General features: G+C 51.6%; 1 protein-coding gene across 6 annotated transcripts in view; it reads left to right on the top strand.

Annotated features, from left to right (window-relative positions):
• The window catches only part of LOC144137770 (ATP-sensitive inward rectifier potassium channel 12-like), a 179,357-nt gene that overhangs the window by 65,838 nt on the left and 89,286 nt on the right, over window positions 1-24,233 (top strand). Inside the window, exon 1 of one of the 6 annotated variants that reach the window (XM_077669735.1) lies at window positions 17,351-17,493. The exons of the other annotated variants lie outside the window; for them this stretch is intronic. The gene's annotated coding sequence lies outside the window, so the exon portion shown is untranslated. Of the gene's footprint in view, window positions 1-17,350; window positions 17,494-24,233 lie in introns of those variants that run through there. 6 annotated transcript variants of the gene reach the window in all.

The following is a 24,233-nucleotide window of genomic DNA, read 5'->3' as shown; positions in this document are numbered from 1 at the left end:
TCGCAACAAGGCATATTCGCCCGGTATCGTTTATAAGGTAGCGTGCGTAGCGCTGATAGAGTATTTCACCTTCGTGACTTGGTGTCCGATGCTCTTCTTTAGCTCTTCCAACGATCTTTAACCCCTGCATAGCGAATAATTTCCTTTATTTCAAAATTAACCCCACCGGCTGGGCCGGTTAGGCTTGGCTTACTGCGGTTTGTTTATATTGTATCGCTTCCCAATGAGCGCTGGCATTTTTCGACCTTTCCTTATTTTTTTTAGTGCCTGCCTGTAGCAGCGGAAGCGTTTTTTGACCTATTTAAACTGTTTAGGCCCCACCGGGTGGATGACTTGCTTATTTCTGTGATTTGGACCGGCGACTTGGGCTACAGCGACTGTGGTTTGTTGGGCTTTTAACATTGCCAAAGATGTGCATTGCGAGCTGCTTTAACTTCCCAAACCATCGGAACGGCACCGCGGTAACGCGCACTCTGTCGCGAAAGTTAGATACGTTTGATTTACTTGCCTTGACACCTAACCCGACGCAGCCATCCCCGCATCGAAGAAAGAGAACGCTTATATGTGTGAAATTATTGGTGCTAGGAGGTTCAAATTTGGTACAGAGATGCTCTGGAACGTTACGAAAGAGGAGCGCGAAAGGATTAGAACTTACATGGCAGATTTCCTGAAGAAAATTTGAAACTTTGCGGAGCTCCGCGTAAACACGTCCGCTGTGACGGGAACCTTCTGGAAGCTCCCCCAAAGAATCCAAACCTTCGCGTTGATATGTCGTCGTCGCTGGACGGAGAGGCCCATGATTTTTTACATGTTCCGTCGTTGCTCTGCACTGTGCTGGTATCACCGTCATGTGCATCGATATTGTCGTGTTTCTCTCTCATGCCAAGCATTACATGCGCGGCAGCGCTCGATCAGTTGACGACAGCGCTGGAGTGTGTGTGTGTGTGTGTGTGTATATATATATATATATATATATATATATAATATATTTGCGCTAAAGCCACTGCCAGGAATGCTCGGCGGTCGGCGCTAGTGCACACGCTCACGAGAGCTCCGCATTTTCTTGGTATTTGTTCCTGCAACGGCGAAATTGCGGCTTGTACGACAGCTCCGCTGTTAATAATCACAAAACTATTTCCGAAGCAGCCTAATTACACTACCACGCCATGCCGATTTCACAGAAAACCTGCGGCGTTTTATGTCCGCCGCCGTCGTCGTGGTCGTCGTCGTCGTCGTCGTCGTCATCATCATCATCATCATCTGCTTCATAATCATATTCATGACGGGATGGGAGAGTCTGTAGGTCGTACCGCACTTGTCATACCATGTTCGAGTACATTCCGTACCTTGCAATTTCGTGTCTCACCCCTCCACCAGAGTGTGGAAATATTATAAGTTTAAAATCTATCCCAGGATTTAAAAAAAAAATCAAAGAAAAGTTACGCCCACCTCCCCTCGCGGGAACCCTGGTGTGATGCGACGCTGAGGGGGGTTCAAGCGCAACGGAGAGCAACAGTCGACCGAAAGGCCGCCGGAGAGCGGCACACCCCGAAGGAGAGGAGACCGCGGAGAGAGAGGGAGTACTGCACATGCGCAGCACCGCGGGCAGCGCCGCCCACCGGCGGAGTGAGAGCGCGCTGGGCCGCACACCCGCAGATGTTGAGAGAAAGTGTTCGCTCTCACCTGGGCACGCGCCGGCGCCAGTGCGTCTGCCGCGGCTATGACGCAACACAATCCACTTTAATCTAATCCAATCCAATCCAATCTAATCCAATCCAATCCAATCCTTGGCTTGGCCCAGCCAAGCCAAGCCAATCGAATCCAATCCAATGCCCCTCGCGAGAGAGTGTTCGCTATCGGAGAGGAGAGGGGGTGAGCGGAGGAGAGTGCGGACGCCGACGACGACGGACGCACGTAGGAAGGACAGGGCCGCCGACAAGAGATGCTCAGCGTCGCATCTAAAAACAGAGGCACATAACATATATCGGCCACATAATTGACATCGAAGTGGTTATTCGCGGGCGTTTCTGGGCACGTACTCAGCGGTTAATCACTCAGAGCGCGGCTTATTGTACTCTGCACAGTTTTAACGCAAGCAGAAGTAGCCCTAATGTTTCCTCTAATTGTCTGCGTCGCAATAAAATAAAATTGCGATTAATTTTTGTTCGCTGAGCGTAGCTATCGGTGTCGATATACTCAATATTTTTAGGGCGCAGCCCTTTGTCTCCCTGAGCCGCGTCGCCGTCGTCGTTACCCAGTGAACGAGGGCAAGACCGAAGAGTGAAAAAAAAGCGAATGATGAAAGAAAGCAAAGAAGGAGAGTGTCGAGAATTTGGGAGGGGAGGGCGGTTCGTCGTGGCGGCGCAAGCTAGCCCTCTCCGAAAATAGCGGTGGGGAAGGGGAGGGGGCAGTATGCTGTGCCCGCGCGAGGCGCTCGACGGCGCGACGCTCGGGCGTGCGCGTGACGACGATGTGCGTTCACACGCACTTGGCCCCGCCGACGCAGAGGCTCGTCATCGCTGCCGTCGAGAGAACCCATGACTGTGTGCTGCCTCAGCGCACTGCTGCTGCGCCCAAATATCGCACTAGGAAATCGCCAGCCATTTTTTGTGTTAACACTGGCGAAACGCGTAAACGACTGATAGGCGAAACATTGCACTGCGGTGGACACGTACTTCAGTACGAAGTGACGAGAATGGTACACAGTAACGGAAGGGGCACGTACTGGCTCCACCGCAAAATAAAAATAACGGAGCAGCGGGCAGTAAAATGAGCAAATTAACAGTAGCAGTTTCTTTTCCAATGCGTCAGCGCGGGCGGCTAAAAACGATGACTAATCCGTTATCGCAGCAGTGCTTGTAGAGGGGCAGTTTAGCAATGCGGAACTCTAATGTCGAATTCTGTTGTTTGTTTTCCCAGTTGGGGTTTGGTATTGGCGTTCGTGACGCGCCGAGAGGAAATGTGTTGGGAACCATGGCTGTTGCAACCGTGGGACCTCATGCATCGAGCACGGATCGTGCGGCAAATATGTGCCTGGCCGCGTATACTGTCCTTTTCGATTGCGCGTTTTCCCTTTTTTGTCGTTTCGTGTGCCGCGCCCGGCAATGTTAGATAGGGAGAAGGTTTCACCCTGTAGTCACTAGCTTGGAGAGGTTTTCCTTGATCGACGCGTAATCGACAGCGTTCTCGACTTGACCGGATCGTTCTGGACAGAATGGTGCCGAAAGATAAATATATTCTCTGGACAACCACCGCGGCACTCCTTTCGCCGACGGCGCTTGTGTGCGCACGTCGTTTCGCCGACCGCTTCCCGAGGTTTGTGTATTATTTGAATTCTTTGCGGCACACACTTTCGCTCCGGCAAAATTTTTCTTCAAGGATCCTGCGTCGCCCCAGGTGCGTGCCAATGTGAGCCGGCCCTCCGCGAGGACGAGACGTGCTTCTTCTCACTATTCCGCGGCGGCAGCATACGGGCTTATACAGACTTATCAAGCTATATTCCGTCTGTCAGAGCATGACTGCAGCTGCGGGCTTCGATGAGGACAGCTAGAGTGGGCCGTGGCTTGTGCTGATCGTGAAAGTGCCGCTGGCGTGAACCGGGGCATTAAATGGACGATAGAAAATGCACCGTGAAAAGATTTACACCCGTAAGGGGAGTTTCCCTATAAATATAGCACCCTTACACCCTAGAAAAAAACACGAGAACACGCGCACTTAAAGGGTGTTTTATTAGCACCCTTTATAGAGGTAGTAGTAACTTTATTAATGGAAAAGAGGCCCGAGTGCCCTGGAGTGGGATAAGGGAAGGAAAAGCACTTGAGGATGTCACGTGAAAGGTCACTGGTCACCGAAAAGTTCACTCAGCAATGGCATGTACACGGGTCTTCTTGTGGAGGAGCTGTTCACTGAGAGTTCACTGACAGGCTCACGGGGCTTGTTTGGAGGACGCAGACATGGGGGAAATCGGTGCAGACCGTCGCACCAGCTTGTTCGCGAAGGCGCGTATTCGACGACCGCTTCAAGCCTTAGGGGGGGGGGATTCGTTCTCACTCACTGCAGGCGCTGCGGGTGGTCTGCGTCTGTCGCGGGTGGGGAGACATTTGTTATTGGGCCGCGCAAGAACAGCAGAAGAAATTAGCGCATTCCGAAAATCAGTGATGCGTTCGGAGTGCACCGGGTGTAGCAGTAAAGACAACGCTGGAACCAGCGGGGCCTTTGCATGGCCAGGGCCGAGTTGGCACAGATTTTGTCAGCCGGGATCTCCCCCGGGCGTGTGAGGGCTTTTAGAGGAGTGAGAGACCGGAGTGGCATCCCCCGGGCGTTGGCGCTTATGGTCAAAAGATCCAAAGAGTCAAAAGGTCCAAAGAGTCAAAAGATCCAATAATCACGTGACAGCCGAGTCAAAAGATCCAACGGGTCAAAAGGTCCAATGTGGGTCAAAAGGTCCAAAGAGTCAGAAGATCCAATGAGTCAAAAGGTCCAAAGCGAGTCAAAAGATCCAACGAGTCAGGAGATCCAAGGGGTCAAAAGGTCCAATAATTCCGAAACCGCGTCAGAAGGTCCGACGAATTATGAGAACCTTCGGAGCCATGGCTAGGGTGTGCAATTTATAGACTGCGTCATTTTATTGTATTTTTAGTGTTATTTTCGCTCCCATACTTGAACTTTCACTTCTAATGTAGAAGATATGCACTTGGCGCGCCGAATGAAGCCGTGGCTAATTTGAACGTTATGAACAACACCATTCATCAAGCTTGTTTTTATTTCTGATTATTTTCTCAGGTTGTTCTCGTTTCTCGCTCCTCTGTCATTTAATACTATTACATTAGAATATTTTGGTAGTTATTGCTTATGTAGAATGTGAGCTTCAGCGATGCCGACGAGCCACGACCACATGTCGCTCATGTTCGGCTACGCTGCGCTGACTTGTATGATTGCTGCTGAAAATATTTCAGACAAATGTTCTTGCATCTCGTTTATCAAAGTCAATATCCATCAAATAAATGACCCTTATAGGGCTCATGATTACACCCACAAAAAATCAAGAGTTCGAATAGCAGTGCTACATTGCTACCCTTTGGGAAGCTGGTTACTAGGTTTCCAGGCGACCTGAGTTGAAGTACGTCATAATAACCTGAAGCCGCTAGTTGCAGTCCCCGTGTCTCTTTTTTTACACAGTCGATAGTGTAGTGCCAACCCTTGCTTGTGTGGCTTCGCTTCCATTTTCCATTTTGTGCAGCTAGAGAGCTACAGGCGCTGGGAAGCTGATGCTGACATTGGTCTCAGATAAGAACAAAGCCACGGCCAAAGTATGGCCAGTATGCTTTGAGGAAGAACGCCGAAAATGACAAATGACCTCTTCTTTCTGCAAATTAAATCTATGTATGTTACAGAAAGCATTAACAATGCCTTTGGGCATTTCAAACCACAAACACACTAAACACACCGATTTCCTGGAAATGGGGGTGACGCCGGGACAGAAACGTCCGGTGAGGTAGAGAAGGTGCCCTTGGTAACGCATCCGTAATAAGGCATTATGCGCGTTGTGTTACCAGTAAACAGAAGAGCACATGGATGCAAAATGCCAAAAAATTACAAGTTGTTTGTGATTGAGTTAGAAAGCGACTGGTTCCTATCCCCTAGCGAAGACGATCAATTACGCAGCTTTCACAGGTACTCGAAAGTGGAAAAAAATTGTAAGCGTCACTGATTTTTAAACAAAGATATGGTGATAATAAGTCGCTAAAAAGAAAGCGATATACGCAACAATAATATTATCTCAAAGCTACAGTTATTACGGCAACAAGTCCGCAGATAAATAGTGCTTCATTTGGGAAGGCCGCATGACCTTTTCACTACGTTAAAATAACGCAGAATTACGAGCAAGAACACGAGTAATAAATAAGTACGATTTTGTGTCTACAACTGCTACGACGCACACATCTTGCTGCCTACAACGCGCGCTTGAATTGGTTTTTGTACCGAAAGCTCCGTGTACCGAAATGCCCCGAAACCGAAATGCCCTATACTGAAAAGACCGAAGCCGGTAAATGGCATTGTTAATGTTCGCTTAACCACTGAAATAATTTCCCATGCCCGTGACGCAAACGTATTTTTGTATGAGAGCAACATGCATATACTTGAAAGAAAAACTAGCATATATGGCTCGGAAATTGGTGCTTAGAGCGAATGAACACGCTCCTTGTAGGGAAAACGAAGAGGCAACGGAGTTATAATCTTGGCCCTTAGCAAACAAAAGTACGCCAAGGTGAGGCTCATAAAGAGACTAGATCACTTGATTGGCCTTAGCCCCGTCAAAAGATAGAAGTCAGAATGTCTAATATTGGACCTCTTGACTCGTTGGACCTTTTGACTCGCCTTAGCCGCGTCAAAAGGTCCAATACGAGTCAAAAGATCCAACGAGTCAAAAGATCCAACGGGTCGAAAGGTCCACAGTGAGTCAAAAGATCCAAAGAGTCAAAAGATCCAACGCGTCAAAAGATCCAATATTGGACCTTTTGACTCTTTGGATCTTTTGACTCTTTGGATCTCTTGACTCGGAATCGGGCGTTGGCGACTTCGGTTCTAACTCTCGTCTGGTTGGGCGGGGATGTGTGAGGGGGAGTAGTAGTAGCCACTTTATTTTGAATTGGGTTCAGGCGGAGGCCCAAAGGGCCCCCGCGACGTCCAGGGCTCCGTCCGTGGCGGCTTCTTGCGTTGCGAGGTCGCCATACGGCGACGAGCATGGCGACGAGCGAGTGACCCAAAATGGCGGCGCCAGCGTATACGTGCATATACGTGTCTATACGGCGGACGCTTGAACCGAGGCATCGTACGTCTCTGCTTCACTCGGGTTCGCTCTCCCTGCTGTTTCTTCACTCTCGGTTGACTTTTGATGCTTGTCCGCACCAGATTTTTCGTGTGCGTAGCTTTTAATCTTACTAAAATGTTTAAAAGCGCGTACACTAGCGCAAGGCGTGATTTAAATTATAGTTTTGGATACCGCTCCGGAAGAAACATTGCCGGCGTCGCCCCATTCCTTGCGAAGCCGGTCCTGTGTGGAGCGCGAATAGTCGGAGCTATACTCGGGGACAACTTTCTGTGGCAATGGAGCGAAAGCTACGGAGGGAGGTGGAGGGGGAGGCTACCTGCTCTGTGTTACTGCGCAAAGTAGTTCCCAATAAACTAGTTTCGGTTTCAGTTTCGGCGTGACCGATACGCATTTGACACAGTTCATTTCTTCGCATAAGCTCCGTAGTTGAGTGCGCTGAACCACGATCATCGAGCATGCAGCGACATTAGCGTCTCCTTCCACACGCTTCATTTGTTTGTAAACACGGGCCAACGCTTTGACTGGACACGGCCCGAGAGGCCGTGAAGTGGAGAACTCAGACCGACTGTGGACTCTGTATCGTTCAGAAAAGAAGTGAATTTTGTAAACACTGCAGTTTTGACAGAATGCACCGATCTGTAAACTCTTCTACTGGGCAGGACCACCGGCATGTGCGGCGTACTTACATAGCGCGGTCGCGGTATACCGAAAGAGCAGCATGCACACATGCGTACGCATGGCGTACGCACACGCTCGCTTACGCCGTGAAACTGGCTAACCGAACGGATTGCGAAAACGGCGGGGATGTCCAGGTTGCATCAGTCTCACTTGGGCGTACACTTTCCAAACCACTCGCTTTGTTTGTTTAGACAGCGAAGCTTTACAAATGGTATGCGAAGAATGAAGTGGCGAGCTGCCGAAAGCCGTCAATAAAAACGCCATGTTTTTTTTTTCGGTTAGTGGGCGGGGTTAGTGGGCGGGATCCTTAGTCCAAGACAAAAGTAAAAGTCATGATCATCATCATCATCACCAGCCTATCTACGCTCACTTCGGCGCTTTGTGAGGCCTTCTGTGCCTTTACGCCGGTCCCCCCAGTCAACTTGTATCGTTCTTGTTGTCTGAAATAAATTTCTATTCTATTCTATTCACTGAAGGGGAAAGGCCTCTCCTATTCTCCAATTATCCCGGTCCTGCGCTAACTGCGACCAGTTTTCCCCTGCAAACTCCCTGATCTCATCAGCCCATCTAACTTTCTGCCGCCCCCTGCCCCGCTTTCCTCCTCTACGGATCCACTCTTACCCTTAATGACCAACGGTTATCTCGCTTTCGCATTACATGCCCTACCCATTTCTTCTTCTTAATTTCTACTAATATGTCCTTAACACGCATTTGTTCCCTGACCCACTCCGCTCTCTTCTTGTCCCTTAATGTTACACCTATCATCTTCCGTTCCATTGCTCGCTGAGAAATCTTCAATTTAAGTTGCCCCGTAGGTGAGTACGTATAAGATGCAGCTGTCATACACTTTCTTCTTCAGGGACAATGGTAGGGACAATTCATTATCTGATGGGACAATTGTGGGACGATTCATTTTCTGCGAATGCCTGCCGAATGCACTCCACCCCATTCTTATCCTTCTGATTATTTCTGCCTCATGGTTGGGATCCGGGCTCACAACTCGGCCTAAGTAGACTTTCACTTACCACTTCCACTGCCTCTCCACCTATCTCAAACCGCCGTGCATATTAATTTTCAGGCCCACGGTTCTACTCGGTTTGTCCAATGCAGTAAGCATGCTTTGCAATTCGTCCCCCGAGTTACTTAAGCAAGGCAACGTCATCAGCAAATGTGAGGGTACTGAGGTATTCTCCATTAACCCTTACTCCCACCTGTTCCCGATCCAACGTTCTGAATACTTCTTGTAAACATGCTGTGAATAACATTGGAGAGATTGTGTGTCATTGTCTGACGTCCATCCTTATATATGTATTTTACGGCTCTCCTTGTGGAGGACGATGGTAGCTGTGGACCCATTGTAGAGAGAGAGAGAGAGCGATCTTTAATGAAGTCTGGCGATGTTAGCTGGGCTAAAATGCCTAACTTGCTACGCCAGTTGATGACGGGATGAAGATGATGGCGATGATGTTCAAGAAGTTGATGCGTACAGATACGGCGAGTTATTTACAGCGACTGGTCTAGACCTGTGTGTTGCAGGTACTCTATCAGAGCTTTGGTAGCCCTTAAAGCACGTTTGGGACAAGCCCATGGTCCTAAAACGTCCTTTAGCTGCATGTCCACGGAAAGCGGCAGTCCCATTGTAGATATCCTCTAGTATTCTTACACAATGCTCGTCTACACCATTATTCCGCAGTGCCTGAATGACTGCTGAGGTTTCGACCGAGTCAAATGCGTTCTCATAATCTATGAAGGCTATATATATGGGTTGAGTATACTCCGCGCGCTTCTCTATAACCTGATTGATAGTGTGAATATGGTTCATTGTTAAATAGCCTTTACGAAAGCCTGCTTGTTTCTTAGGTTGACTGAAAGCTAAGGTGGCAGAAATTCTGTTAGCGATTACCTTGGTAAATACCTTGTAAACGACTGACAGTAAGCTGATCGACCTGTAAATTTTCAAGTCCTTCATGTCACGTCTCATGGATTATGATGATGTTCGCGTTTCTCCAAGATTCCGGTACACTCGCAGTCATTAGGCATTGCGTGTACAGGTTTTCCAGTTTTGCTAATACAATTTGCCCGCCATCCTTCAAGAGGTTTGCTGTTATCTGGTCTTCACCAGGTGCTTTGCCCCCTTGCCCTTGCATTCATTTCAAAGCCTTCCTTACTTTTTCTGTTGTTACTGTCTATCTCCTCGGAACTACTTGCTCGTTCGGTTTATCCTGAGTGTCCGGGCTACTGTAGAGATCTCTATAGAACTCTTATCCCTATTTGGGATGACATTGCCTCGCTTGTGTCTAAGTTCGTACATCTGATTTTCCCCACGCCTAGACGCCTGTTCACTGCTTTCAGGCTGCCTTCGTTCTTCGCAGTATGCTCGATCCTCTGAGATTACCAAAAGGACGGTGAAGAGGGCGAAGATGAGCACCAGACTTGTGTTCCTCCACAGTGTAATTCAAATCAACTTTCTTGTGGGCAGTATGTGTTTAATCAATCTTACCAAGGCACTGGTGGTGTAACCAAGTTGTAGACTGTGTGGATGGAAGTGGTGACTATATAAATATCGTGCGTGTGAGGAGAGTGACCGTAAGTGTGGTAGTGGATTGTGTGTGCCAGCTTCCAAAAAGAGTAGAAGTTCCTTAATTTCATAGAACACCATTCCGAGTAGGCCAGGATTTGTTCTTTACGCCTGGATGGGTTGGAAAACAAAGAGCTTCTTGGAAATATTCACCGGTTTCGATTCTTGTAATATATGCACCTGTACTATATATATCTGTTGCGTTCGTTAGCGAGTGTATCAAGCCTTCAACACCGTAGTCATGTAATAATCCTTCGGGTTGAGAGTCGGTTCGTTATGATAACGATGGTTACGATAGAAATTAGGAGCACGAAACCTTCCTCCGAGTTCTCTGGACAACGTTGTTTGCGCCGTTTCCCGGTGTCGTAGCACAGACATTCTCATTGGATTTGCATGTACATAAACAACGCACGCCGCGGATATGATCCTTCTGTCGCGCAGCCATAACGAAAGCCAATTTGTGAAGAAGGGACTGTATGCCATACAGCCTGCAGAAAATATTCACGTGGACTTTGTGAGCCTTCCAAACATCCCCAAACCACCTAATAAGACGTTTGTGACGGTACAGAAAAAGTAACGCGTTGCACACACACACACACACACACACACGCACGCACGCACGCACACCCACACTGACGCTCACGCTCTCTCACTCTCTCATCTGATACAAGTCAACAACAACGAAAGAAATAGAAGGTACAAGTCAACAACAACGAAAGAAATAGAAGACAGCCGCTTTATTTCCTACTGTGCAATGCGCGTGCTGGGACCCGTGGCTTGGTGCGTAGCATTAGACTGTTGAGTCTCCATAAGAGAATCTAAAAAATACTTTAAGCAACCCTACGTATTTTGAATACTTATCGACGCACGCTGAGCACTGAACCTCGCAAATAAGCAAAAAAGGAAGAGTTACATATGATACGATCATCTGATGGATGCCCTGATGAAAGTTGTTCTTTCTCTCTCTTCGTGTGTTGTAAACTTGTGCGGGAGGCAGTTTGAAATTATTCAGAGGTGTCAGAAGCTGACAAAAATAACTGAATTACTGGAAATACGCTTTTTAGTGCACTATAAAGTATTAAGGCGGGCGATTTCTATCACAGGCACTGCTGCCCCTCACAAGAGTAGTATAGCAGACGACAGCGGCGTTAGTGTTTCAGAAGTCCGTCTATTCCGTCGTTTACGTAGTTACCGTGCTGACCGGGTCCTGACTGCGCGCGCGCGGAAGGGTGAGGAGGCGCACCCCACCGTGACGAATGCACGGGCATGGCGAGGGCCGGCCCGCGGAACTAATCCAACCTACCGCGACGAATGCGCAAGGGCCCAGACGGGTAATATACGTACAGCTGCGCTGCAAAATTTCGCTCGCCGTTAAAGTCCGAAGCGCATGACTGCCTGTTTTTTCCCCGGAATCGGCTGCAGGTATGAGGTAATTGCCCGCCATATCCTTGCTACCTGCGCGTTCGTGACCTTAGAATACCCTCGATGGAGTCGCAGGCCATGCATGTGCTCCCGCACTGAAACAGAAGGCAAGGGCTGCTTGTTGCGACTGCGGTAGATAAAAAGAGCTCGACATAAGCCGACAGCTCGCCGTGCCAAGTTCCGATAGCGATGTCGGTCCCACAAAAGTCGCCGTTCTGTTGGCCGCCAAGACCGCGGCGGGCCAATGGGCCGCCTGCCTGTGTACGTGCCCCACCGTTCCAAACCCCGGCGTCAGTTCTTGGTGGGAAGTCTTGGGTGAAGCCAGTGGCAAACAAAAGGCAACTTCGCCGTCTCACAACGAAGCGGGGCAAAGGAAAGACGGTTGAAGAAAAGAGTGTACGAAGGTTGGGCCTCGGCGTCAGGCTGCACTTGAGTGGCGTTCCGCGTGAGAAGTCATCGGTCGCCGTCGCTGACGTGCATTGAGTGATGGATGACCCATTCGTTAGCGAACTCGCGCGCGCTTCCCTTTTAAGTGACGGGGCAATTTGCGCGCCGTAAACACGTCTCAATCCCCGCCTCGATTGTCGCGCAGGGACGCGGCCGCTCCCCGCACTCGTCCGTCCTGGAGGCCGTTGCTCACCGGCGCACTGAAGCACTTGCCAAGCACAGGTGCGGAGGCAAAACTGCCGACAGCACCCTGTCTTGCCCTGGGTAGGCGACGTGGGCGACGTCCGTTGACTGCGGTGGCGGGCGTCGCCTCGGGAGCAGCCAATGTTCGCGAGCGCTCGTTGTGACGTCACGGGGCACCAATCGTGGCTGGCTGCCCTTCCCGGGTGCCATGCCTGGGTGTTTGTTTACGCGCGGGGACCGCCTGGTTATGGCGCGCCAATACAGACGCCGTGCAAATGAGCTGAGCTTGTATCCCAGACTAGCAAGGTCGTCCGCGGCGTAATACATACATAATCTGGCGCGGCAGTTGGGAGTCCAATAGAACAGGGCGCATCCCGATATGCGTCGGATGATTACCATGAGCTACCACGAGCTCAGTTAGTGTTAGAGCCTGCTTGCCGCTCTCGGCACAAAGTCAGGCCGAGAAAAGGCTGCCCTCCGCTATTCGTTTATTTTGAGAGCTGATTTGCCTTACTAACGGGGACATTTCAAACCGTGCCGAGAATTTTTTTTGCCGAAAATGTATGCGAGGCTATAATATATATATGGTTGTGAAAAGAATTACAATGGCATCATGCAGTCGTTGCTTACCAGAACTGGGGCAAAAGGTGCGAGCAGGCTGCTATTTGCTACGTTGTAGCGTACTTGGTTTAGTAAATGTGCGTGTAGACCCGCCGCGGTGGCTCAGTGGCTAAGGCGTTGCGCTGCTGAGCACGAGGTCGCGGGTTCGATTCCCGGCCGCGGCGGCCGCTTTTCTGATGGAGGCGAAAAGCAAAAACGCCCGTGTGTACGAGATTTCGGCGCACGTTAAAGATCCCCAGGTGGTCAAAATTAATCCGGAGCCCTCCACTACGGCGCGCCTCATCGCCTGCGTTGCGTCGGCGCGTTAAACCCTACAATCAATCAAATGTGCGTGTAGCCCCACTGGGGTATGGGCATCATTCCTGTGTAGCTCCTGAAGTTGACAGCGTACAAATGGCGCACTGCTGTTGTCTTAGGACAATGGCATCATGCAGTCGTTGCTTACCAGAACTGGGGCAAAAGGTGCAAGCAGGCTGCCATTTGCTACGTTGTAGCGTACTTGGTTTAGTAAATGTGCGTGTAGCCCCTCTGGGGTATGGGCATCATCCCTGTGTAACTCCTGAAGTTGACAGCGTACAAATGGCGCACTGCTGTGGTCTTAGGAAGATTAAACGCGTCCATCATCTGCTGTCTTCTTTCCTTGGCGATGCGCGCATGCAGTGTTCCAGCGTGGAATGCTTCGCACAGCCGGACGTCTCGGTCCACGAGCGGTCGCAGCGGATGGCACGCGTGCGTCCGAGCGACCCGGTGTCCGACGCGGCGCGGCAGGCTCGATGCGTGCGGGAGCGGCCGGTGTTATGGTTTTCCCGCAGCCAAGCCGGTTTTCGAAGGCGGAGGTGCGTGCGCAGACGCGTCCTTTCCCGCGCGTGTGTTCCTCCCTTTCCGCGGCGCACTCCGGCACGGCGGTGAAGGGATGATTGCGGGCACGGGCCGCCATTTGTCGCTTGCACGGGCAAACGCATGTGCCGTCCCTCAGAGTCGGCACCGTGTTCGGTGCCTTTATGGCCACGAGAAGTCCGTAGCTCTCGGAAGCGCACTACGCGTTTCTGACCTGCACAGGTGTAGTCTCAAAGAAAAAGAAACATTCGGTGTTTTGCGGGCCGAGGGTGGGCACGAGGCGCGCCGTAGTGGTGAGCTGCGGACTACTCTGTACCACCTGGGCATGGAGACACACACGGACTACGAAGACAAAATGATGTTTGAAAGAACTAGCCTTTTGTTGCTCTCTGTGCTCCCTCCCAGCGACGAGAGACGTTTTTAAACGAGAAAGCGCGACCACAGTGACGTAATGCAGGTAGGAGCGACGTGAATTGGAGACAGCTGTCAGTGTGTTATAACACACTGAACATAGTTTATAGGCTATGTTCAGACTACCGACGTAAAAGCCCTATCGTGATCTGTGGACGTAAAAAAACGGTATGTCATACAGTTCGGTCGCGGAGACGTGAAATTACGTCATTCTTTAAAGTTATTACGGCAGTTGCAGCAATAGTCTGAACCCGGGCTTGACTGCAGGTTAGCGTTCAGATGATACTGTTAGGTTTCGGTGAACGCGGAAAGCGCAGCAAATGATTCAAGAGGACGTCCGGCAGTTGGGAACGTCCGAGAACGGCTCGCGCAGTGAGCGAAGGGTCTTGCGTTCCGCTGCGAATTCTCGTGTGACTGACGAGTCCTCCAGCGCGTTCTGCACCAAGGGAAGCCGGGCGGACGAGCAATGCCCGAACAGCGGTGCAGCGTCCACATTGCGGCCGGGTCACGCGAGGCCAGCGGCCACAGCAGGACCCCAGGAGTGGGCGGTGTCCAACAGTGCTCTCGAGCCTTGGCGGCGGGTGGCCCACGGACCTGGCGTCCAGCGGGGTGGTTCTGCGGCACCGCGCCCTTCTCTCTCTCTCTCTCTCTCTCTCTCTCTCTCTCTCTCTCTCTCTCTCTCTCTCTCTCTCTCTCTCTCTCTCTCTCTCCACCCGCCTGGCTTCTGCCCGTCTTCGTTCGCGCTTCTTGCCGTTGTTGCTAGTTGCTCGAGTCGTGGCACGTGGGGGATTGGCAGGAGTCGCTCCACGAGCCGCATCTCCTCTTCCTCGTCGTTGTCCGTGCTGGCTGAACTGCGCGGCCATTCCCTTGCGTGGCCACTCATCGCAGGCATACGATCAGGTGGAACCGAAGGCCCAACGGCGATCGCTCAGCCACGCTTCTTCAATTGGTGGCTCAATGGGTCGGCAGCTGCCAGTCGCACAGACGGCGGTAGCGAGAAATCGCCGTGGAGTGGCTGCAGGGGAACGCCGCTGCTTCACACGCTTTATTTGAAATCTCGGTTATTTGTCTCAAGTTTTGCGGTCTGCAAATTGGTGCCACTGTTATCGGGACAAAGCAGTCTTTGTAATGAATAGAAATTGTACTTTGTCTTCATGGCCCCTCGACACGCGGGCCGTTTTTCCTTTTCAGGCGAAACTTCAGTGTTCTCGCTGATGGCGTCTGTGACGCGAAGGCGCCCCCTGCTGCAGGGTCTTTCTCTGACGCTGATGATGGCTGTGGGTGAAGTGTAGCAAAGTTAAAACGCTTCGCGTTGTGAGGTGAACGTCGACAGCCGTTACACACGTAGGATGAGATCGAATGGCGTTGCTCTGCGTGCCGTCAGGATGTTAGCCACGAGACCTTAGGACTAACTTCCCATTTTCAGGTTGGGCCTAACGCCACATCTTGGGGTTTAACAGCTCGAACGGGCACCCACTCAAAAATATTGCTCACTGAACGCCAAGCAGCAGGTGCAGATTTGCGCCGTACACCCCAGATCCATACGTTAAGCCTGCCGAGTGCACACCCGAGAGTGGCCTTGTCTATACGCTAGGAAACTGCTTCGTACCTTCAGAGTGGCACGTACTCGCAGTGTGGTTGATTGATTGTAGGGTTCAACGCGCCGACGCAACGCAGGCGATGAGGCGCGCCGTACTGGAGGGCTCCGGATTAATTTTGACCACCTGGGGATCTTTAACGTGCGCCGAAATCTCGAACACACGGGCGTTTTCGCTTTTCGCCTACTCGCAGTGTGGTACTGGCCAAAAGCAAGGAATCCATCTCGAGAAAGCTTCGCGTTCAACCATCGTCGTCCTTAGACGGAGGGGTGCAGGATTTTTTTTCCTTCGTCACAAAAACAGCCGCCGCAGCCTGGGTCGGGTCTGTGTCCGGGTGAATCGTTGTGTTAGTACAGCCAAACTCGATCTTGCGAAACTACTCGATCTAACGAACCAATTCGGATCCCCCCCCCCCCCCCCCCCCCCCATGTGCATATACGGCTCAATGCTTTTATGAACTCGAACTAAAGAAATAGATTCAGTGCCATTCCCGATTTAACGAAGTATTTCGAGTTCCGCAAGCCCTTAACACGAGCAAGAAGAAATCCCGCCCCGTTACTCGGAACAGCTTCGTCGGCTTAGCGGGGTGGCAGCAGGCCTGAGCTTCCACGGTCTGAGCGCCGATGGAGGCTCCGGCACGACGGAGGTTTTGAATCGTACAGCTAGTTCGTACAAGGGGTTTCCGACTGTGCTGATGACCCAGAAACTGCTGGAGCGCCTGTGCCCGCTGCAGGCCAGGTGATGGACGCTATATTGGCGCTTTGCTGGGCTCATCTCGAAGGAACCGAGGACGCGTTGAACGTGCTTGCGTGCAACGAAACGTCTATCCGCCCCATGCTAGCAAAGCGCACACAGGCAAACATCCCAGCCTTTTTTCTCAGGAAATAATTTGTTTGCCCCAGAAACCTTGCGTGTTATTGCCATTTCCACCGCGGATTTCTAGCGCAGCGCTAAATTGTCGGCAGGCCAGTGCGCGCGGCCGCCGCAAATAGGATATCTTACCTTTAGACATCGAATTTTTGGATTCCGCTGCTTGTAAAATGGGTCACAATTTTACGAAAATCTCTATTTAACGAAATAATTCGCGGTTTCCGGTGGCTCCGTTATATCGGGTTTTAACTGTGAAAACCGTGCAGCGTGTTCTGTGAAGGGGTTCGTTAATTGAATTTGGAGGTGATTTGAAGTCGGAATAGTGCAATTACCACAGGCCGATTTGACGTTAGCATTACTCATCGTATACCTGTTTTTAATTAACGCGTCGTAAGCAAAGTTCTCAGCCGCGGTGTGTCAAACTGATGTGTCGTTGCCGATTACGAGCGCACACATTCGTCATCTGGCGCAACAAATGTGTGTGTGTGTGTGTGTTATGACGCACGCGCGCACACACGCAATGAAAGAGGAAGGTGCGTCTTTTTTTTATAAACTGCCCGTGTCGTCGCTAGTGCAGATACCGACCCAGTGGCCATTCAGAATAAGCCTCATGTTGTCACGGGAATCTCGAAGAAGTGTACTACGGGATGTCGAGGGAGATGTTAGGGTTTCAGCCGACGCACGTAAGCTGCGCCCTCTGTCAAGTGCGGGCTTTCCGCTTGACACGTGGTAGCGACGGAGAGGTGAGCAAGGTACGGGGACAAGACGGGCGGCACGTGACGCACCCTGTGTTGCCGTCGACGCGCGGCAGGATGCGGGCACTGCGCCCAATGGGGGCGCGCACGACCTCGCGACGTCACTGCTCAGTCGCGTGAATTGGCGGCACGGAGTGTGCGCGCACGCTACTATCATGGGCGGGCTCTGTTTTGCCAGATAACGGCTGCCTATATCGGCTTGCGGAATGAGGTGCGCTTTGTGCCCCCATCTCCTCCTACCCCGCGACACAACGAACGCCGGTGAGTGCTGCCTGCTTCGTAGCGTCCGCGCTGGTATACCGCAGTCGTGACAGACTGACCGTCCGCAGTTCGCAGTTGTAGACCGCTCTATTATAGCGCTGTTTTCTTCACCTTGGGCGCTTAATGGGGGACGCGCTCTGGCACCGGAAACCAGCGGTGTCTCTTCGTTAGTTATGCGCTCTTCATTGCCGGCGTGTTGAGAGAAAACCATTGCGTTGGGGCCAATCCCAGGCCACGGCCGCCCGATGGAAACAAGGTATACTCCGCAGCCATCGAATACGGCCGCCCGTGGGAATTCTTCACTCACAAGAAACTTCGAGTGGGGTGCTTACAAGCACTTTGACAGCAAGATAGCTTTGACGTAAACGTGCGTTAGTGTTTACGTAGTTTAATTTGCTACGGCATTGTTCCCACATGGCGAGCGGAAACTTCTGCAGCGACAGCGGTGTCATGATCTCTTTCCCGCGGCGGGAGTTTGTCCCATACCCATGACGACGCGTCTTCACCGGAAAGAGAGCGTACACACCGGTGTGTCCTTGTGGCGTGCACTCTCGGGCGTGTGGAAGACTTGCACGGGCGTTGGCAGTGTTCACGGTGGTCACTTGTCACGTCAGCGCCGCTACACGCAGTTTGCTGAGCGGCTGCAAGTGAGGCGCTCGCCAAAGGTTTCTGGGCGCTTTTGAATACCAGAGCGAAGGACGCGGCTGAAGGGCGATGCAGATGAGCGCAAAGGACGCGTTTCGCGCTCAGACAACCGATTTTGCTGCCGGAACGGCTGTTCCGTCACGTATCCAATCCGCTAGATAGTTTTCCGCGCCGCGTCGGAAACGGCATTGCTCGGGCGCACATGTGTCTGCCGCTTGAGTTATATATGTAGTGGCAAGCCGCCGAACCTATCGAAACCCAGCATCTGCGCTGCGGTCCTAGTGGCCGCTATTTTCTCCAGGCTGCTCGCTTCCAACTCTTCATCGAAATAGATAGCAAGGACATGACGAAAATGCATCTGGATCCATTACAAAGGTGTTTTAAAAAATACAATTCTGGGTAAAAACGGCAGATTGGGTCATACAAGTAGAACTGCCTGCCAATGTGTTACGTTGTCCTAGCGTGTTTTCACAGTAGGGCCGCGCAAATGCAAATTAACAGCTCTGTTTCATACTATTTCAATTCGGAAGTGACGTTTTATGAACGGCAAAATATTTGGCCATATTTTGATAAAGTTTTGTACGTTATTTTTATATTCTTGCTCCCACGAAAGGGAGCAAAAAAGGGATCATACACATTATGTACTACGGGCAAGTTAAGGTAGCTGTGTTCAGCATGCCTTGTATCTCGTTTGGGTGTAGCTAGGATTGATGGGTGCCACGGCCTGTTTGTGGCGAGTATGTTCTGTATAATAGTAGCCGTACTCTGGCTCTTTCTAAGGGCAATGTGTTAAATTCGGTGAAGAGCGCAGCTGTTCTGGCTCATTTCTCGGGGCTGAGGCCATTATTCTAAAGTCTATTTTCTAGATAACACTGATAGATTAGCAGAGTTGACAATGAACGACGATGTGACGATGGACGTTGATGTGGATCGATCGCTCTTCGATGATGTCGTAGTCGACGATAGATGGCTCGTTGGTCGAGGGCACGTAGCAGACGACTGACTTTTCAAGGAATAGTTTATTTACAAGTACAACTATGTACAGGGCATGTATTAGCCACTCAACATTGAGCCGAGCCCGCAACCTGCGAGACTCGCCTCGCCTCTCGATCGACCTGATCTCTCAGATCTCCTGATCTCTGACCGACCCTAAACAATGCACAACACTCGGTTTTTGATCACAAAAACCCCGCCTCTAAAGTGGGCGTTTAAGAAAGAGTGAAAATCCCTCCCAAAATGGTTCAAAATCAGCACTCATTGGCCACAATTACACCCAATCACGGATACATTCATTCCCACTCACGCGACCCAACGCTCTCTCTCCACCCGGGTTCAAGCAACAAACAAACCAAAATGGAGCACTATAGAACGGCACAAACCCGGTCGAGCGGTAAACAAGCCGTTTTGAAGAACGCGTGTCTCTTACCACGCCGAAGCCTTTAAGGTCATAAATTTCCCTTTTCTGTGACTGAGCACGGAATCTACCGCGTCTGACACTCGACTTCCGCGAAGATGACGGTTCACGGAAACCCCGCTGCGCCATGAGTGCGAACCCGTGTTCTACAGCCTAGCCCTCTATGGGGTGGCTGGACATGGACGTTTGACGAAATGCGTACCGGAGCAGGGAAGCAAATGACAAAGGCGGCAGTGCTGTCCCCGGGTCTTAAGAACCCGTAATTTACTGCCGCCACGTGCCGAACAGAGTGCGCGTCTGGCATTCTGACTTTTCGGCTCTTAACGATTCCTGAAACCAAAGGCAGCAGAGTTAGTTGCCCGTCCGCCGGAGACAGTAGCGACACACACACTTATAAATCTTGACCCCCTCGCTCCCGGCCATTACTTTGACACTTCGTTTCACCGTGCGGTTGGACCCTCGTCGCTAGCGCGCTCCGGCTGCACCCTCTGCAGCGCTGCTCTGCGAGGCGGCGCAGTACCCATTCAAGGCTGCGGTCACGGCGCCGGGCCGACTTCGAGCGTCCCCGGCATCCTTACAACAATGAGCGGGAGCGCCAGGCGCGCCACTTCTCGGAACCTGCCTCATGCGCCCCTCGACTACACGAAGAAAACGCTTCCCCATCGTCGCGTTCCGCTCTGCCCATTCATCTCCTCGTCCCAAAAAGGCGGGAAAAGAAAAACGAACGACCGTAAAACGAGCAGCTGGCGATCTTTGCCAATTAAGAAGGGTGCTCGAACATAACACCTCCCCACCAAGAATGTTGTCCGTACACTTGCTGTACGGACAACATAAACTTTTTCCGCGGTTTAAGAAACCCCATTTTACAAGAACGAAAAAAAAAACAATCACTCATAGCACGCGCTACAACCTAAACACCCAATGAGTGGAACAACACCACTGAATACGCAGGCTACATTACAACCGTGGCGTGCTCCCTTGATCAGAAGAGGCAACCAATACTACGGATGGTGTAAACAACAACACACAGCACATACTCCCGCAATAACACAGGCGCTCCTACAACACTGGATAACGTTCTCATCGTCTCTTCGCGCACACGCACAAGAATGTTTTCACAAACCACAACACACACCGTTCAAACGGTCCAGTGCCCACAGCTCCACACATTCACAAGGTGGGCCCCACTTGTACATTCCATGCTCCATGAAGGCGGTCACCACACTTTTACTGCCAACGGGCATTGAAGGCCCCACCCTAGGTTTAAGATTTCCCGCTTTATTCGGACAGATCTCCCCTGAGTTTCGCCATCATGCGGCTCTCAATTATAGCTCTCCAACCTTGACAGGGCATCAGCACATTTGTTTAACGACCCTTTGATGTGAGAGAACTGCAGATCATATTTCTGCAGGGCCAGACTCCAGCGGGTTAGGCGAGCGCTTGACGACGTAGAGCGCGTCAGGTACGTCAACGGATTATGATCGGTCACTACTTTCACCTTAGCGCCGAATAGCCATGTATCCAAACGACCAAGTGCCCACACGACCGCAAACGCCTCTCTCTCAATGGCTGACCACTTTGCCTGCTGGGGAGTGAGCTTCTTACTGAGAAACGCAATGGGCCTTTCTTCCCCGTCGGTCTCCTGCGCTAGGCATGCTCCAAGCGCCATCTCAGACGCATCAGTTGTTAAAATAAACTCTTTACCCACCTCGGGTACAGTTAGCGTAGGCAAGCTGCTCAATGCATGTTTGACCGCGTTGAATGCACTCTCTGCCTCCTCGTTCCAAGGAATCGCATTTGGGACTCGGCGGTTAGTCAGATCGGTCAATGGAAGCACCATTTCCGAGTAGGAGGGGATGTAGTCGCGGTAATAGTTAAGTAACCCTAACGCACTACGCAGGTCCTTTTTGGTTACCGGTGCCTTGAGTTGCAAATGCCTCCACCCTCTCCGGGTCGGGGGAATGAATACCCGATCCGACCACATGACCGAGGTACCGGACCTTTGACTCTGCAAATTTGCATTTAGCAGGATTAACTGTGAACCCAACCCCAGCAACAGTCGCTAGGACCGCGTCAATGTGTTCGAGGTGCTCCTGCCACGTTTTGGAATACACTGCCACATCGTCAATGTATGCACAGGCATACCCTCTATGCTCCTGCAGGGTTTCATTCATGACGCGCTGAAATGTGGCGGCCGAATTGCGAAGCCCATATGGCATCACCTTCCAAGCGAACAACCCCTTAGGTGTTGCAAAAGCGGTGTATCTCTGGGAGCTCTCCTCTACCGGTATCTGCCAGTACCCCCGTTTCATATCCAAAATCGTCACGTACCGAGCCCTGGCTACCTCGAACAGCAACTCCGTGACGTTTCCCCATCGGGAAGTTGTCAACCTCCGAGACAGCATTCAGCTGACGATAATCAATGCAAGCCTGACGGAGCCGTCTTTCTTGGCTACACACACAATCGGGTGCGCGCAGCTACTAGCTACGGGATACACCAGGTCCCACTCCCTAAGCTCATCAATCTGTCGGTCGACCTCAGGTCGAAGTGCCACTGGACTCTATATGGGTACGCCTTTCCGGGTACTCCCACCGGGCACTATTCTGATCTTATGTTCACCTAGCGCGCACCTGCCTGGTTTTTCGGAAACGCCTCTTCATATCGCATGATGACTCGGCCAAGCTCCTCGGCTTGCTCGCTCGTCAAATGGTTTGCCTCACGCAACACCTCAAGTATCTTACTTGTGCCTTTTCCAGAGCACGGGGTACTTTCTACCTCTCCAAATTCCGCGTCTTCCTCGAATATTACGCCCACGTTGTTTGTACGGACGTAATACTTTCGCAACCGATTTGCGTGCACCCAGCGCTCCGTTCCGTCTTCAAACTGCACCACGTAGCTGTCAGGGCGCTTACGTTCTTTAATTTTGACCGGCCCGATCCATTTGGGGTGCATCTTATTCTGCGGATTGGCATCTAGGACCAAAACCTGCTCCTCCTCGCTAAACTCCCTTTGAGCGTGCCCTCAGGTTATATTTCTCGGCGTATGCCCGCTGTACACCTTCTATTCGCTCGTCCACCACTCGCGCCGCCTCCGACATCTGCTGCCGGAGCCCCACTAGATACTCCGTAGCTACTTTGTTGAGCCCGACAGGCGGCGACCACTCCCCTGACCATGTTCGTTGTAATATACTCAGGGGGCCTTGCGGCACCCGGCCGTACATCATCTCAAACGGCGAAGTACCGGTTATCTCATGTGGCACCTCTCTATACGCCCACAGCATGCATGGAATTAGGCGATCCCATTCGCGCCCCCCTTTCAAGCATTACATGCCTTAGCATGGTCTTAAAGGTGCCGTTCCACCTTTCCACTATGCCATTGCTTTGTGGATGTTCCGGTGTCGAAAATCGCATCCTGATTCCAAACGTTCAGCGAGCTCCCTTGTCAGTGTAGCGGTGAAATTTGTACCTTGATCGCAGCAGATCAGCTGTGGGGTACCAAACCGCGAAAACACTTCAAGGAGCGCCTGGCACGTCGCCTGGGCTGTCAAAGAGCGGAGCGGAATAACTCGGGCCACCTGGTGCACAGGTCTATGAGGCACAGGGCATACCTGTGCCCACGCGCTGAAGTCGGTTCGATTGGACCGATACAGTCCAGATAGACCACTTCGAACGGTTCTTGCGGTCTTGTCAAAGGGGTTATCGGAACTCGATCCGTTATCCTCCGGTTAGAGAACATCTGGCATGAATGGCAAGACTGACAATATTTCTTAACGTCTCCCGCCAGGTTCGGCCAGAAAAACGCGCTCCGGATCCGCTGTTTTGTTTTCTTTTGCGAGAATGCCCGCCACATGGCCTGTCATGCGCTAGTACAAGTACCTCCTTGCGGCGCGACTCCGGCAGAACAAGCTGCTTACACCGCCTACCATCGATCGCCTCCAGGTGAAAGAGAAGGCCATCTTCTATCACCATCCCATGTGTTCCCGTTCGCGCCTGCTCCCACGTTTGTGACAGCGAACTGTCGTCCCTTTGCTCTATCACAAATGCTCTCCTCACCTCAGACTCATTCTCCCGTGGCAGTGTGTCGACTGCGGCAACCTGCGCTATTTCTCCGCTTTCTTCATTGCGCTCGCGTTCCTCGGGCTCTAGGGTGATTTTCACATGCCCCACACTTTCCCGCGGTGCCATGTCTTTCTCAGCCTGTACAATCCTAGCGGCTAGATCATCGGATTCTTTCTTGGCCTGCCTGAGCTCATCGTAAAGGTCGGGTGTAAGGATCGCGTCCACCCCTTCCGCCAACTCGTTAGTCACCGCGCAAAGCGTTACCAACTGCGGGTTCACGCTACCCTCGCCGGTACTCAAGCTCAAAGGAATGTACATGAGGTCTGCCTCTACCGCATGCCCAAATGCCCCACGCATCGTTAGTTTCCCCGACCCCTTCTCACTTACGGCGTCTGGAATCAGGTCCCTTCTCACAACTGTTATCTCTGCCCCAGAGTCCAAAAGGGCTCTAAACGGGGTCTTCCCAGAGGTTAGCTCGATCCATGTCAGCTTAGATACCTGCACCCCCTTGCTCACTCCACACTCCAACACGCCCCCCGGGTCACAGTGTGCCCTCGCGGTTAGTTTCGAAGAAGGCGGTTTATTCGGTCGCTCAGGAGGCGGTTCTCCTCTCCTCTCCTGC

This window comes from Haemaphysalis longicornis, unplaced genomic scaffold (assembly GCF_048455015.1).
Source record: "Haemaphysalis longicornis isolate Haplotype H1 unplaced genomic scaffold, Haemaphysalis longicornis Haplotype H1 scaffold_5, whole genome shotgun sequence".
Lineage (NCBI taxonomy): Eukaryota > Metazoa > Arthropoda > Arachnida > Ixodida > Ixodidae > Haemaphysalis > Haemaphysalis longicornis.
The sequence above is the reverse complement of the archived record's forward strand: the minus strand, read 5'-3'. Positions and strand labels throughout refer to the sequence as shown.